This window comes from Dermacentor andersoni, chromosome 7, assembly GCF_023375885.2.
Source record: "Dermacentor andersoni chromosome 7, qqDerAnde1_hic_scaffold, whole genome shotgun sequence".
Classification (NCBI taxonomy): Eukaryota; Metazoa; Arthropoda; class Arachnida; order Ixodida; family Ixodidae; genus Dermacentor; species Dermacentor andersoni.
This window is the reverse complement of record NC_092820.1, coordinates 6,637,479-6,650,943: the sequence shown is the minus strand read 5'-3', so window position 1 is coordinate 6,650,943 and position 13,465 is coordinate 6,637,479. Positions and strand designations below refer to the sequence as shown.

At 46.5% G+C, this 13,465-nt stretch overlaps 1 non-coding gene across 1 annotated transcript; it reads right to left on the bottom strand.

Annotated features, from left to right (window-relative positions):
- Nucleotides 1–12,186: 12,186 nt before the first annotated feature.
- On the bottom strand, nt 12,187–12,259 carry TRNAP-CGG (transfer RNA proline (anticodon CGG)). Its single transcript has one exon. It is a non-coding gene; the product is annotated as a tRNA-Pro (tRNA).
- Nucleotides 12,260–13,465: the final 1,206 nt, after the last annotated feature.

Below are 13,465 nucleotides of genomic sequence, written 5' to 3'. Positions count from 1 at the left end.
TGAATAAACAACTTGCCGCAGGTGGAAACCGAACCCAAAACCTTCGCATTTCGCGTGCGATGCTCTACCAATTGAGCAACCGCGCCGCCGTTTTCCCATCCACTTTCTTGGGTATTTATGTGTCCTATAGGAGAAACCTGGGAGTGTTAGCCCGCGCCACCACTCACAGAACTTGGCGGCGGACGTGGAACGTCCTTGTTGCCGCAGGCGTCACGAGAACGTGATCTTTTTGGGTGAAGGCAACTGCTCAATAAACCCACATATGCTACCTGAAGGCGTCATTGTTGCCGGATTCGAGACTCTCGTTATGTAATAAACGAGAAGAAAGGGGGTTAACCGAGGGGCCCGATTTTTATTAGTTAATCATAAGAAGCCAACAAACACTGACACCAAGGACAACATGGGGGAAATTACTTGTGCCTAATAAATGAAATAAAGAAACGATAAATTAATAGAAATTAAAGTGGATGAAAAAACAACTTGCCGCAGGTTGGAACCGAACCCACAACCTTCGCATTTCGCGTGCGATACTCTACCAATTGAGCTGCCACGCCGCCGTTTTCCCATCCACTTTCTTGGGTATTTATGTGTCCTATAGTAGAAACCTGGGAGTGTTAGCCAGCGCCACCACACACAAACCTTGGCGGTGGACGTGGAACGTCCTTGTTGCCGCAGGCGTCACGAGAACGTGATCTTTTTGGGTGAAGGCAACTGCTCAATAAACCCACATATGCTACCTGAAGGCATCAATGTTGCCGGATTCGAGAACATCGTCATGTAATAAATGAGAAGAAAGGGGGTTAACCGAGGGGCCCGATTTTTATTATTCCTATCACAAGAAGCCAACAAACACTGATTCCAAGGACAACATAGGGGAAATTGCTTGTGCTTAATATATGAAATAAAGAAACGAAAAATAATGGAAAATATAGTGGATGAATAAACAACTTGCCGCAGGTGGGAACCGAACCCACAACCTTCGCATTTCGCGTGCAATGCTCTACCAATTGAGCTACCGCGCCGCCGTTTTCCCATCCACTTTCTTGGGTATTTATGTGTGCAATAGTAGAAACCTGGGAGTGTTAGCCAACGCCACCACTCACAGACCTTGGCGGCGGACGTGGAATGTCCTTGTTGCCGCAGGCGTAACGAGAACGTGATCTTTTTGGGTGAAGGCAACTGGTCAATAAACCCACATATGCTACCTGAAGGCATCACTGTTGCCGGATTCGAGACCCTCGTTATGTAATAAACGAGAAGAAAGGGGGTTAACCGGGCGGCCCGATTTTTACTAGTCATCTCATAAGAAGCCAACAAACACTGACACCATGGACAACATAGGGGAAATTACTTGTGCTTAATAAATAAAAAAAGGAAACGATAAATTATTGGAAAATAAAGTGGATGAATAAACAACTTGCCGCAGGTGGGAACCGAACCCACAACCTTCGCATTTCGCGTGCGATGCTCTTCCAAATGAGCTACCGCGCCGCCGTTTTCCCATCCACTTTCTTGGGTATTTATGTGTCCAATAGTAGAAACCTGGTAGTGTTAGCCAGCGCCACCACTCACAGACTTTGGGACGGACGTGGAACGTCCTTGTTGCCGCAGGCGTCACGAGAACGTGATCTTTTCGGGTGACGCAACTGGTCAATAAACCCACATATGCTACCTGAAGGCATCACTGTTGCCGGATTCGAGACCCTCGTTATGTAATAAACGAGAAGAAAGGGGGTTAACCGAGCGGCCCGATTTTTACTAGTCATATCATAAGAAGCCAACAAACACTGACACCAAGGACAACATAGGGGAAATTATTTGTGCTTAATAAATGAACTAAAGAAACTATAAATTAAAGGAAAATAAAGTGGATGAAAAAACAACTTGCCGCAGGTAAGAACCGCACCCACAGCCTTCGCATTTTGAGTGCGATGCTCTACTAATTGAGCTACCGCGCCGCCGTTTTCCCATCCACTTTCTTGGGTATTTGTGTGTCCTATAGTAGAAACTTGGGAGTGTTAGCCAGCGCCATCACTTACAGACCTTGGCGGCGTGCGTGGAACGTGCTTGTTGCCGCAGGCTTCACGAGAACGTGATCTTTTCGGGTGACGGCAACTGGTCAATAAACCCACATATGCTACCTGAAGGCATCAATGTTGCCGGATTCGAGCCCCTTGTTTTGTAATAAACGAGAAGAAAGGGGGTTAACCGAGGGGCCTCATTTTTATTAATCATATGATAAGAAGCCAACAAACACTGACACCAAGGACAACATAGGGGAAATTATTTGTGCTTAATAAATGAAATGAAGAAGCGATAAATTATGGAAACTAAAGTGGATGAAAAAACAACTTGCCGCCGGTGGGAAGCGAACCCACAACCTTCGCATTTCGCGTGCGATGCTCTACCAATTGAGCTACTGCGCCGCCGTATTCCCATCCACTTTCTTGGGTATTTATGTGTCCTATACTAGAAACTTGGGAGTGTTAGCCAGCGCCACCACTTACAGACCTTGGCGGCGTGCGTGGAACGTCCTTGTTGCCGCAGGCGTCACGAGAACGTGATCTTTTCGGGTGACGGCAACTGGTCAATAAACCCACATATGCTACCTGAAGGCATCACTGTTGCCGGATTCGAGACCCTCGTTATGTAATAAACGAGAAGAAAGGGGGTTAACCGAGCGGCCCGATTTTTACTAGTCATATCATAAGAAGCCAACAAACACTGACACCAAGGACAACATAGGGGAAATCACTCTTGCTTAATAAATGAAAAATAGAAACGATAAATTATTGGAAATTAAAGTGGATGAAAATACAACTTGCCGCAGGTGGGAACCGAACCAACAACCTTCACATTTCGCGTGCGATACTCCACCAATTGAGCTACACGCCGCCGTTTTCCCATCCTCTTTCTTGGGTGTTTATGTGTCCTATAGTAGAAACCTGGGAGTGTTAGCCAACGCCACCACTCACAGACCTTGGCAGCGGACGTGGAATGTCCTTGTTGCCGCAGGCGTAACGAGAACGTGATCTTTTTGGGTGAGGGCAACTGGTCAATAAACCCACATATGCTACCTGAAGGCATCAATGTTGCCGCATTCGAGACCCTCGTTACGTAATAAAGGAGAATAAAGGTTGTTAACCGAGGGGCCCGATTTTTATTAATCATATCACAAGAAGCCAACAAACACTGACACCAAGGACAACATAGGGGAAATTACTTGTGCTTAATAAATGAAATAAAGAAACGATAAATTAATGGAAAATATAGTGGATGAATAAACAACTTGCCGCAGGTGGGAACCGAACCCACAACCTTCGCATTTCGCGTGCGATGCTCTACCAATTGAGCTACCGCGCCGCCGTTTTCCCATCCACTTTCTTGGGTATTCATGTGTCCTATACTAGAAACCTGGAAGTGTTAGCCAGCGCCACCACTCACAGAACTTGGCGGCGGACGTGGAACGTCCTTGTTGCCGCAGGCGTCACGAGAACGTGATCTTTTTGGGTGTAGGCAACTGCTTAATAAACCCACATATGCTACCTGAAGGCATCAATGTTGCCGGATTCGAGACCCTCGTTATGTAATAAACGAGAAGAAAGGGGGTTAACCGAGGGGCCCGATTTTTACTAGTCATATCATAAGAAACCAACAAACACTGACACCAAGGACAACATAGGGGAAATTACTTGCGCCTAATAAATGAAATAAAGAAACGATAAATAATGGAAAATAGAGTGGATGAATAAACAACTTGCTGCAGGTGGGAACCGAACCCACAACCTTAGCATTTCGCGTGCGATGCTCTTCCAATTGAGCTACCGGGCCGCCGTTTTCCCATCCACTTTCTTGGGTATTTATGTGTCCTATAGCAGAAACCTGGGAGTGTTAGCCAGCACCACCACTCACAGAACTTGGCGGCGGACGTGGAATGTCCTTGTTGCCGCCGGCGTCACGTGAACGTGATCTTTCTGGGTGAAGGCAACTGGTCAATAAACCCACATATGCTACCTGAAGGCATCAATGTTGCCGCATTCGAGACTCTCGTTATGTAATAAACGAGAAGAAAGGGGGTTAACCGAGGGGCCGATTTTTATCTGTCACATCATAAGAAGCCAACAAACACTGACACCAAGGACACCATAGGGGAAATCACTTGTGGTTAATAAATGAAAAAAAGAAACGATAAATTAACGGAAAATAAAGTGGATGAATAAACAACTTGCCGCAGGTGGAAACCGAACCCAAAACCTTCGCATTTCGCGTGCGATGCTCTACCAAATGAGCAACCGCGCCGCCGTTATCCTATCCACTTTCTTGGGTATTTATGTGTCCAATAGGAGAAACCTGGGAGTGTTAGCCAGCGATACCACTCACAGAACTTGACGGCGGACGTGGAACGTCCTTGTTGCCGCAGGCGTCACGAGTACGTGATCTTTTTGGGTGAAGGCAACTGCTCAATAAACCCACATATGCTACCTGAAGGCGTCATTGTTGCCGGATTCGAGACCCTCGTTATGTAATATACGAGAAGAAAGGGGGTTAACCGAGCAGCCCGATTTTTACTAGTCATATCATAAGAAGCCAACAAACACTGACACCAAGGACACCATAGGGGATCACTTGTGGTTAATAAATGAAAAAAAGAAACGATAAATTAACGGAAAATAAAGTGGATGAATAAACAACTTGCCGCAGGTGGAAACCGAACCCAAAACCTTCGCATTTCGCGTGCGATGCTCGACCAATTGAGCTACCGCGCCGCCGTTATCCTATCCACTTTCTTGGGTATTTATGTGTCCAATAGTAGAAACCTGGGAGTGTTAGCCAGCGCCACCACTCACAGAACTTGGCGGCGGACGTGGAACGTCCTTGTTGCCGCAGGCGTCACGAGAACGTGATCTTTTTGGGTGAAGGCAACTGCTCAATAAACCCACATATGCTACCTGAAGGCGTCATTGTTGCCGGATTCGAGACTCTCGTTATGTAATAAACGAGAAGAAAGGGGGTTAACCGAGGGGCCCGATTTTTATTAGTTAATCATAAGAAGCCAACAAACACTGACACCAAGGACAACATGGGGGAAATTACTTGTGCCTAATAAATGAAATAAAGAAACGATAAAGTAATGGAAATAAAGTGGATGAAAATACAACTTGCCGCAGGTTGGAACCGAACCCACAACCTTCGCATTTCGCGTGCGATACTCTACCAATTGAGCTGCCACGCCGCCGTTTTCCCATCCACTTTCTTGGGTATTTATGTGGCCTATAGTAGAAACCTGGGAGTGTTAGCCAGCGCCACCACACACAAACCTTGGCGGTGGACGTGGAACGTCCTTGTTGCCGCAGGCGTCACGAGAACGGGATCTTTTTGGGTGAAGGCAACTGCTCAATAAACCCACATATGCTACCTGAAGGCATCAATGTTGCCGGATTCGAGACCATCGTCATGTAATAAATCAGAAGAAAGGGGGCTATCCGAGCGGCCTGATTTTTACTAGTCATATCATAAGAAGCCAACAAACACTGACACCAAGGACAAAATACGGGAAATTACTTGTGCTTAATAAATGAAATAAAGAAACGATAAATTAATGGAAATTAAAGTGGATGAGAAAACAACTTGCCGCAGGTGGGAACCGAGCCCACAATCTTCGCATTTCGCGTGCGATGCTCGACCAATTGAGCTACCGCGCCGCCGTTTTCCCATCCACTTTCTTGGGTATTTATGTGTGCAATAGTAGAAACCTGGGAGTGTTAGCCAACGCCACCACTCACAGACCTTGGCGGCGGACGTGGAATGTCCTTGTTGCCGCAGGCGTAACGAGAACGTGATCTTTTTGGGTGACGGCAACTGGTCAATAAACCCACATATGCTACCTGAAGGCATCAATGTTGCCGGATTCGAGCCCCTTGTTTTGTAATAAACGAGAAGAAAGGGGGTTAACCGAGGGGCCTCATTTTTATTAATCATATCATAAGAAGCCAACAAACACTGACACGAAGGACAACATAGGGGAAATTATTTGTGCTTAATAAATGAAATGAAGAAGCGATAAATTATGGAAACTAAAGTGGATGAAAAAACAACTTGCCGCCGGTGGGAAGCGAACCCACAACCTTCGCATTTCGCGTGCGATGCTCTACCAATTGAGCTACCGCGCCGCCGTTTTCCCATCCACTTTCTTGGGTATTTATGTGTCCTATGGTAGAAACATGGGAGTGTTAGCCAGCGCCATCACTTACAGACCTTGGCGGCGTGCGTGGAACGTCCTTGTTGCCGCAGGCTTCACGAGAACGTGATCTTTTCGGGTGACGGCAACTGGTCAATAAACCCACATTTGCTACCTGAAGGCATCAATGTTGCCGGATTCGAGCCCCTTGTTTTGTAATAAACGAGAAGAAAGGGGGTTAACCGAGGGGCCTCATTTTTATCAATCATATCATAAGAAGCCAACAAACACTGACACGAAGGACAACATAGGGGAAATTATTTGTGCTTAATAAATGAAATGAAGAAGCGATAAATTATGGAAACTAAAGTGGATGAAAAAACAACTTGCCGCCGGTGGGAAGCGAACCCACAACCTTCGCATTTCGCGTGCGATGCTCTACCAATTGAGCTACCGGGCCGCCGTATTCCCATCCACTTTCGTGGGTATTTATGTGTCCTATACTAGAAACTTGGGAGTGTTAGCCAGCGCCACCACTTACAGACCTTGGCGGCGTGCGTGGAACGTCCATGTTGCCGCAGGCGTCACGAGAACGTGATCTTTTCGGGTGACGGCAACTGGTCAATAAACCCACGTATGCTACCTGAAGGTATCACTGTTGCCGGATTCGAGACCCTCGTTATGTAATAAACGAGAAGAAAGGGGGTTAACCGAGCGGCCTGATTTTTACTAGTCATATCATAAGAAGCCAACAAACACTGACACCAAGGACAACATAGGGGAAATCACTTGTGCTTAATAAATGAAAAAAAGAAACGATAAATTATTGGAAATTAAAGTGGATTAAAATACAACTTGCCGCAGGTGGGAACCGAACCAACAACCTTCACATTTCGCGTGCGATACTCCACCAATTGAGCTACACGCCGCCGTTTTCCCATCCTCTTTCTTGGGTGTTTATGTGTCCTAAAGTAGAAACCTGGGAGTGTCAGCCAACGCCACCACTCACAGACCTTGGCAGCGGACGTGGAATGTCCTTGTTGCCGCAGGCGTAACGAGAACGTGATCTTTTTGGGTGAGGGCAACTGGTCAATAAACCCACATATGCTACCTGAAGGCATCAATGTTGCCGCATTCGAGACCCTCGTTACGTAATAAAGGAGAAGAAAGGTTGTTAACCGAGGGGCCCGATTTTTATTAATCATATCACAAGAAGCCAACAAACACTGGCACCAAGGACAACATAGGGGAAATTACTTGTGCTTAATAAATGAAATAAAGAAACGATAAATTAATGGAAAATATAGTGGATGAAAAAACAACTAGCCGCAGGTGGGAACCGAACCCACAACCTTCGCATTTCGCGTGCGATACTCTACCAATTGAGCTGCCACGCCGCCGTTTTCCCATCCACTTTCTTGGGTATTTATGTGTCCTATAGTAGAAACCTGGGAGTGTTAGCCAGCGCCACCACACACAAACCTTGGCGGTGGACGTGGAACGTCCTTGTTGCCGCAGGCGTCACGAGAACGGGATCTTTTTGGGTGAAGGCAACTGCTCAATAAACCCACATATGCTACCTGAAGGCATCAATGTTGCCGGATTCGAGACCATCGTCATGTAATAAATCAGAAGAAAGGGGGCTATCCGAGCGGCCTGATTTTTACTAGTCATATCATAAGAAGCCAACAAACACTGACACCAAGGACAAAATACGGGAAATTACTTGTGCTTAATAAATGAAATAAAGAAACGATAAATTAATGGAAATTAAAGTGGATGAGAAAACAACTTGCCGCAGGTGGGAACCGAGCCCACAATCTTCGCATTTCGCGTGCGATGCTCGACCAATTGAGCTACCGCGCCGCCGTTTTCCCATCCACTTTCTTGGGTATTTATGTGTGCAATAGTAGAAACCTGGGAGTGTTAGCCAACGCCACCACTCACAGACCTTGGCGGCGGACGTGGAATGTCCTTGTTGCCGCAGGCGTAACGAGAACGTGATCTTTTTGGGTGACGGCAACTGGTCAATAAACCCACATATGCTACCTGAAGGCATCAATGTTGCCGGATTCGAGCCCCTTGTTTTGTAATAAACGAGAAGAAAGGGGGTTAACCGAGGGGCCTCATTTTTATTAATCATATCATAAGAAGCCAACAAACACTGACACGAAGGACAACATAGGGGAAATTATTTGTGCTTAATAAATGAAATGAAGAAGCGATAAATTATGGAAACTAAAGTGGATGAAAAAACAACTTGCCGCCGGTGGGAAGCGAACCCACAACCTTCGCATTTCGCGTGCGATGCTCTACCAATTGAGCTACCGCGCCGCCGTTTTCCCATCCACTTTCTTGGGTATTTATGTGTCCTATGGTAGAAACATGGGAGTGTTAGCCAGCGCCATCACTTACAGACCTTGGCGGCGTGCGTGGAACGTCCTTGTTGCCGCAGGCTTCACGAGAACGTGATCTTTTCGGGTGACGGCAACTGGTCAATAAACCCACATTTGCTACCTGAAGGCATCAATGTTGCCGGATTCGAGCCCCTTGTTTTGTAATAAACGAGAAGAAAGGGGGTTAACCGAGGGGCCTCATTTTTATCAATCATATCATAAGAAGCCAACAAACACTGACACGAAGGACGACATAGGGGAAATTATTTGTGCTTAATAAATGAAATGAAGAAGCGATAAATTATGGAAACTAAAGTGGATGAAAAAACAACTTGCCGCCGGTGGGAAGCGAACCCACAACCTTCGCATTTCGCGTGCGATGCTCTACCAATTGAGCTACCGGGCCGCCGTATTCCCATCCACTTTCGTGGGTATTTATGTGTCCTATACTAGAAACTTGGGAGTGTTAGCCAGCGCCACCACTTACAGACCTTGGCGGCGTGCGTGGAACGTCCATGTTGCCGCAGGCGTCACGAGAACGTGATCTTTTCGGGTGACGGCAACTGGTCAATAAACCCACGTATGCTACCTGAAGGTATCACTGTTGCCGGATTCGAGACCCTCGTTATGTAATAAACGAGAAGAAAGGGGGTTAACCGAGCGGCCCGATTTTTACTAGTCATATCATAAGAAGCCAACAAACACTGACACCAAGGACAACATAGGGGAAATCACTTGTGCTTAATAAATGAAAAAAAGAAACGATAAATTATTGGAAATTAAAGTGGATTAAAATACAACTTGCCGCAGGTGGGAACCGAACCAACAACCTTCACATTTCGCGTGCGATACTCCACCAATTGAGCTACACGCCGCCGTTTTCCCATCCTCTTTCTTGGGTGTTTATGTGTCCTAAAGTAGAAACCTGGGAGTGTCAGCCAACGCCACCACTCACAGACCTTGGCAGCGGACGTGGAATGTCCTTGTTGCCGCAGGCGTAACGAGAACGTGATCTTTTTGGGTGAGGGCAACTGGTCAATAAACCCACATATGCTACCTGAAGGCATCAATGTTGCCGCATTCGAGACCCTCGTTACGTAATAAAGGAGAAGAAAGGTTGTTAACCGAGGGGCCCGATTTTTATTAATCATATCACAAGAAGCCAACAAACACTGGCACCAAGGACAACATAGGGGAAATTACTTGTGCTTAATAAATGAAATAAAGAAACGATAAATTAATGGAAAATATAGTGGATGAAAAAACAACTAGCCGCAGGTGGGAACCGAACCCACAACCTTCGCATTTCGCGTGCGATACTCTACCAATTGAGCTGCCACGCCGCCGTTTTCCCATCCACTTTCTTGGGTATTTATGTGTCCTATAGTAGAAACCTGGGAGTGTTAGCCAGCGCCACCACACACAAACCTTGGCGGTGGACGTGGAACGTCCTTGTTGCCGCAGGCGTCACGAGAACGGGATCTTTTTGGGTGAAGGCAACTGCTCAATAAACCCACATATGCTACCTGAAGGCATCAATGTTGCCGGATTCGAGACCATCGTCATGTAATAAATCAGAAGAAAGGGGGCTATCCGAGCGGCCTGATTTTTACTAGTCATATCATAAGAAGCCAACAAACACTGACACCAAGGACAAAATACGGGAAATTACTTGTGCTTAATAAATGAAATAAAGAAACGATAAATTAATGGAAATTAAAGTGGATGAGAAAACAACTTGCCGCAGGTGGGAACCGAGCCCACAATCTTCGCATTTCGCGTGCGATGCTCGACCAATTGAGCTACCGCGCCGCCGTTTTCCCATCCACTTTCTTGGGTATTTATGTGTGCAATAGTAGAAACCTGGGAGTGTTAGCCAACGCCACCACTCACAGACCTTGGCGGCGGACGTGGAATGTCCTTGTTGCCGCAGGCGTAACGAGAACGTGATCTTTTTGGGTGACGGCAACTGGTCAATAAACCCACATATGCTACCTGAAGGCATCAATGTTGCCGGATTCGAGCCCCTTGTTTTGTAATAAACGAGAAGAAAGGGGGTTAACCGAGGGGCCTCATTTTTATTAATCATATCATAAGAAGCCAACAAACACTGACACGAAGGACAACATAGGGGAAATTATTTGTGCTTAATAAATGAAATGAAGAAGCGATAAATTATGGAAACTAAAGTGGATGAAAAAACAACTTGCCGCCGGTGGGAAGCGAACCCACAACCTTCGCATTTCGCGTGCGATGCTCTACCAATTGAGCTACCGCGCCGCCGTTTTCCCATCCACTTTCTTGGGTATTTATGTGTCCTATGGTAGAAACATGGGAGTGTTAGCCAGCGCCATCACTTACAGACCTTGGCGGCGTGCGTGGAACGTCCTTGTTGCCGCAGGCTTCACGAGAACGTGATCTTTTCGGGTGACGGCAACTGGTCAATAAACGCACATTTGCTACCTGAAGGCATCAATGTTGCCGGATTCGAGCCCCTTGTTTTGTAATAAACGAGAAGAAAGGGGGTTAACCGAGGGGCCTCATTTTTATCAATCATATCATAAGAAGCCAACAAACACTGACACGAAGGACAACATAGGGGAAATTATTTGTGCTTAATAAATGAAATGAAGAAGCGATAAATTATGGAAACTAAAGTGGATGAAAAAACAACTTGCCGCCGGTGGGAAGCGAACCCACAACCTTCGCATTTCGCGTGCGATGCTCTACCAATTGAGCTACCGGGCCGCCGTATTCCCATCCACTTTCGTGGGTATTTATGTGTCCTATACTAGAAACTTGGGAGTGTTAGCCAGCGCCACCACTTACAGACCTTGGCGGCGTGCGTGGAACGTCCATGTTGCCGCAGGCGTCACGAGAACGTGATCTTTTCGGGTGACGGCAACTGGTCAATAAACCCACGTATGCTACCTGAAGGTATCACTGTTGCCGGATTCGAGACCCTCGTTATGTAATAAACGAGAAGAAAGGGGGTTAACCGAGCGGCCCGATTTTTACTAGTCATATCATAAGAAGCCAACAAACACTGACACCAAGGACAACATAGGGGAAATCACTTGTGCTTAATAAATGAAAAAAAGAAACGATAAATTATTGGAAATTAAAGTGGATTAAAATACAACTTGCCGCAGGTGGGAACCGAACCAACAACCTTCACATTTCGCGTGCGATACTCCACCAATTGAGCTACACGCCGCCGTTTTCCCATCCTCTTTCTTGGGTGTTTATGTGTCCTAAAGTAGAAACCTGGGAGTGTCAGCCAACGCCACCACTCACAGACCTTGGCAGCGGACGTGGAATGTCCTTGTTGCCGCAGGCGTAACGAGAACGTGATCTTTTTGGGTGAGGGCAACTGGTCAATAAACCCACATATGCTACCTGAAGGCATCAATGTTGCCGCATTCGAGACCCTCGTTACGTAATAAAGGAGAAGAAAGGTTGTTAACCGAGGGGCCCGATTTTTATTAATCATATCACAAGAAGCCAACAAACACTGGCACCAAGGACAACATAGGGGAAATTACTTGTGCTTAATAAATGAAATAAAGAAACGATAAATTAATGGAAAATATAGTGGATGAAAAAACAACTAGCCGCAGGTGGGAACCGAACCCACAACCTTCGCATTCCGCGTGCGATGCTCTACCAATTGAGCTACCGCGCCGCCGTTTTCCCATCCACTTTCTTGGGTATTTATGTGTGCAATAGTAGAAACCTGGGAGTGTTAGCCAGCGCCACCACTCACAGAACTTGGCGGCGGACGTGGAACGTCCTTGTTGCCGCAGGCGTGATGAGAACGTGATCTTTTTTGGTGAAGGCAACAGCTCAATAAACCCACATATGCTACCTGAAGGCATCAATGTTGCCGGATTCGAGACCCTCGTTATGTAATAAACGAGAAGAAAGGGGGTTAACCGAGGGGCCCGATTTTTATTAGTCACATCATAAGAAGCCAACAAACACTGACACCAAGGACAACATAGGGGAAATTACTTGTGCCTAATAAATGAAATAAAGAAACGAAAAATTAATGGAAATTAAAGTGGGTGAATAAACAACTTGCCGCAGGTGGGAACCGAACCCACAACCTTCGCATTTCGCGTGCGATTCTCTACCAATTGAGCTACCGCGCCGCCGTTTTCCTATCCACTTTCTTGGGTATTTATGTGTCCAATAGTAGAAACCTGGGAGTGTTAGCCAGCACCACCACTCACAGAACTTGGCGGCGGACGTGGAACGTCGTTGTTGCCGCAGGCGTCACGAGAACGTGATCTTTTTGGGTGAAGGCAACTGCTCAATAATCCCACAGATGCTACATGAAGGCGTCATTGTTGCCGGATTCGAGACCCTCGTTATGTAATAAACGAGAAGAAAGGGGGTTAACCGAGCGGCCCGATTTTTACTAGTCATATCATAAGAAGCCAACAAACACTGACACCAAGGACACCATAGGGGAAATCACTTGTGGTTAATAAATGAAAAAAAGAAACGATAAATTAACGGAAAATAAAGTGCATGAATAAACAACCTGCCGCAGGTGGAAACCGAAGCCAAAACCTTCGCATTTCACGCGCGATGCTCTACCAATTGAGCAACCGCGCCGCCGTTTTCCCATGCACTTTCTTGGGTATTTATGTGTCCTATAGGAGAAACCTGGGAGTGTTAGCCAGCGCCATCACTTACAGACCTTGGCGGCGTGCGTGGAACGTCCTTGTTGCCGCAGGCTTCACGAGAACGTGATCTTTTCGGGTGACGGCAACTGGTCAATAAACCCACATATGCTACCTGAAGGCATCAATGTTGCCGGATTCGAGCCCCTTGTTTTGTAATAAACGAGAAGAAAGGGGGTTAACCGAGGGGCCTCATTTTT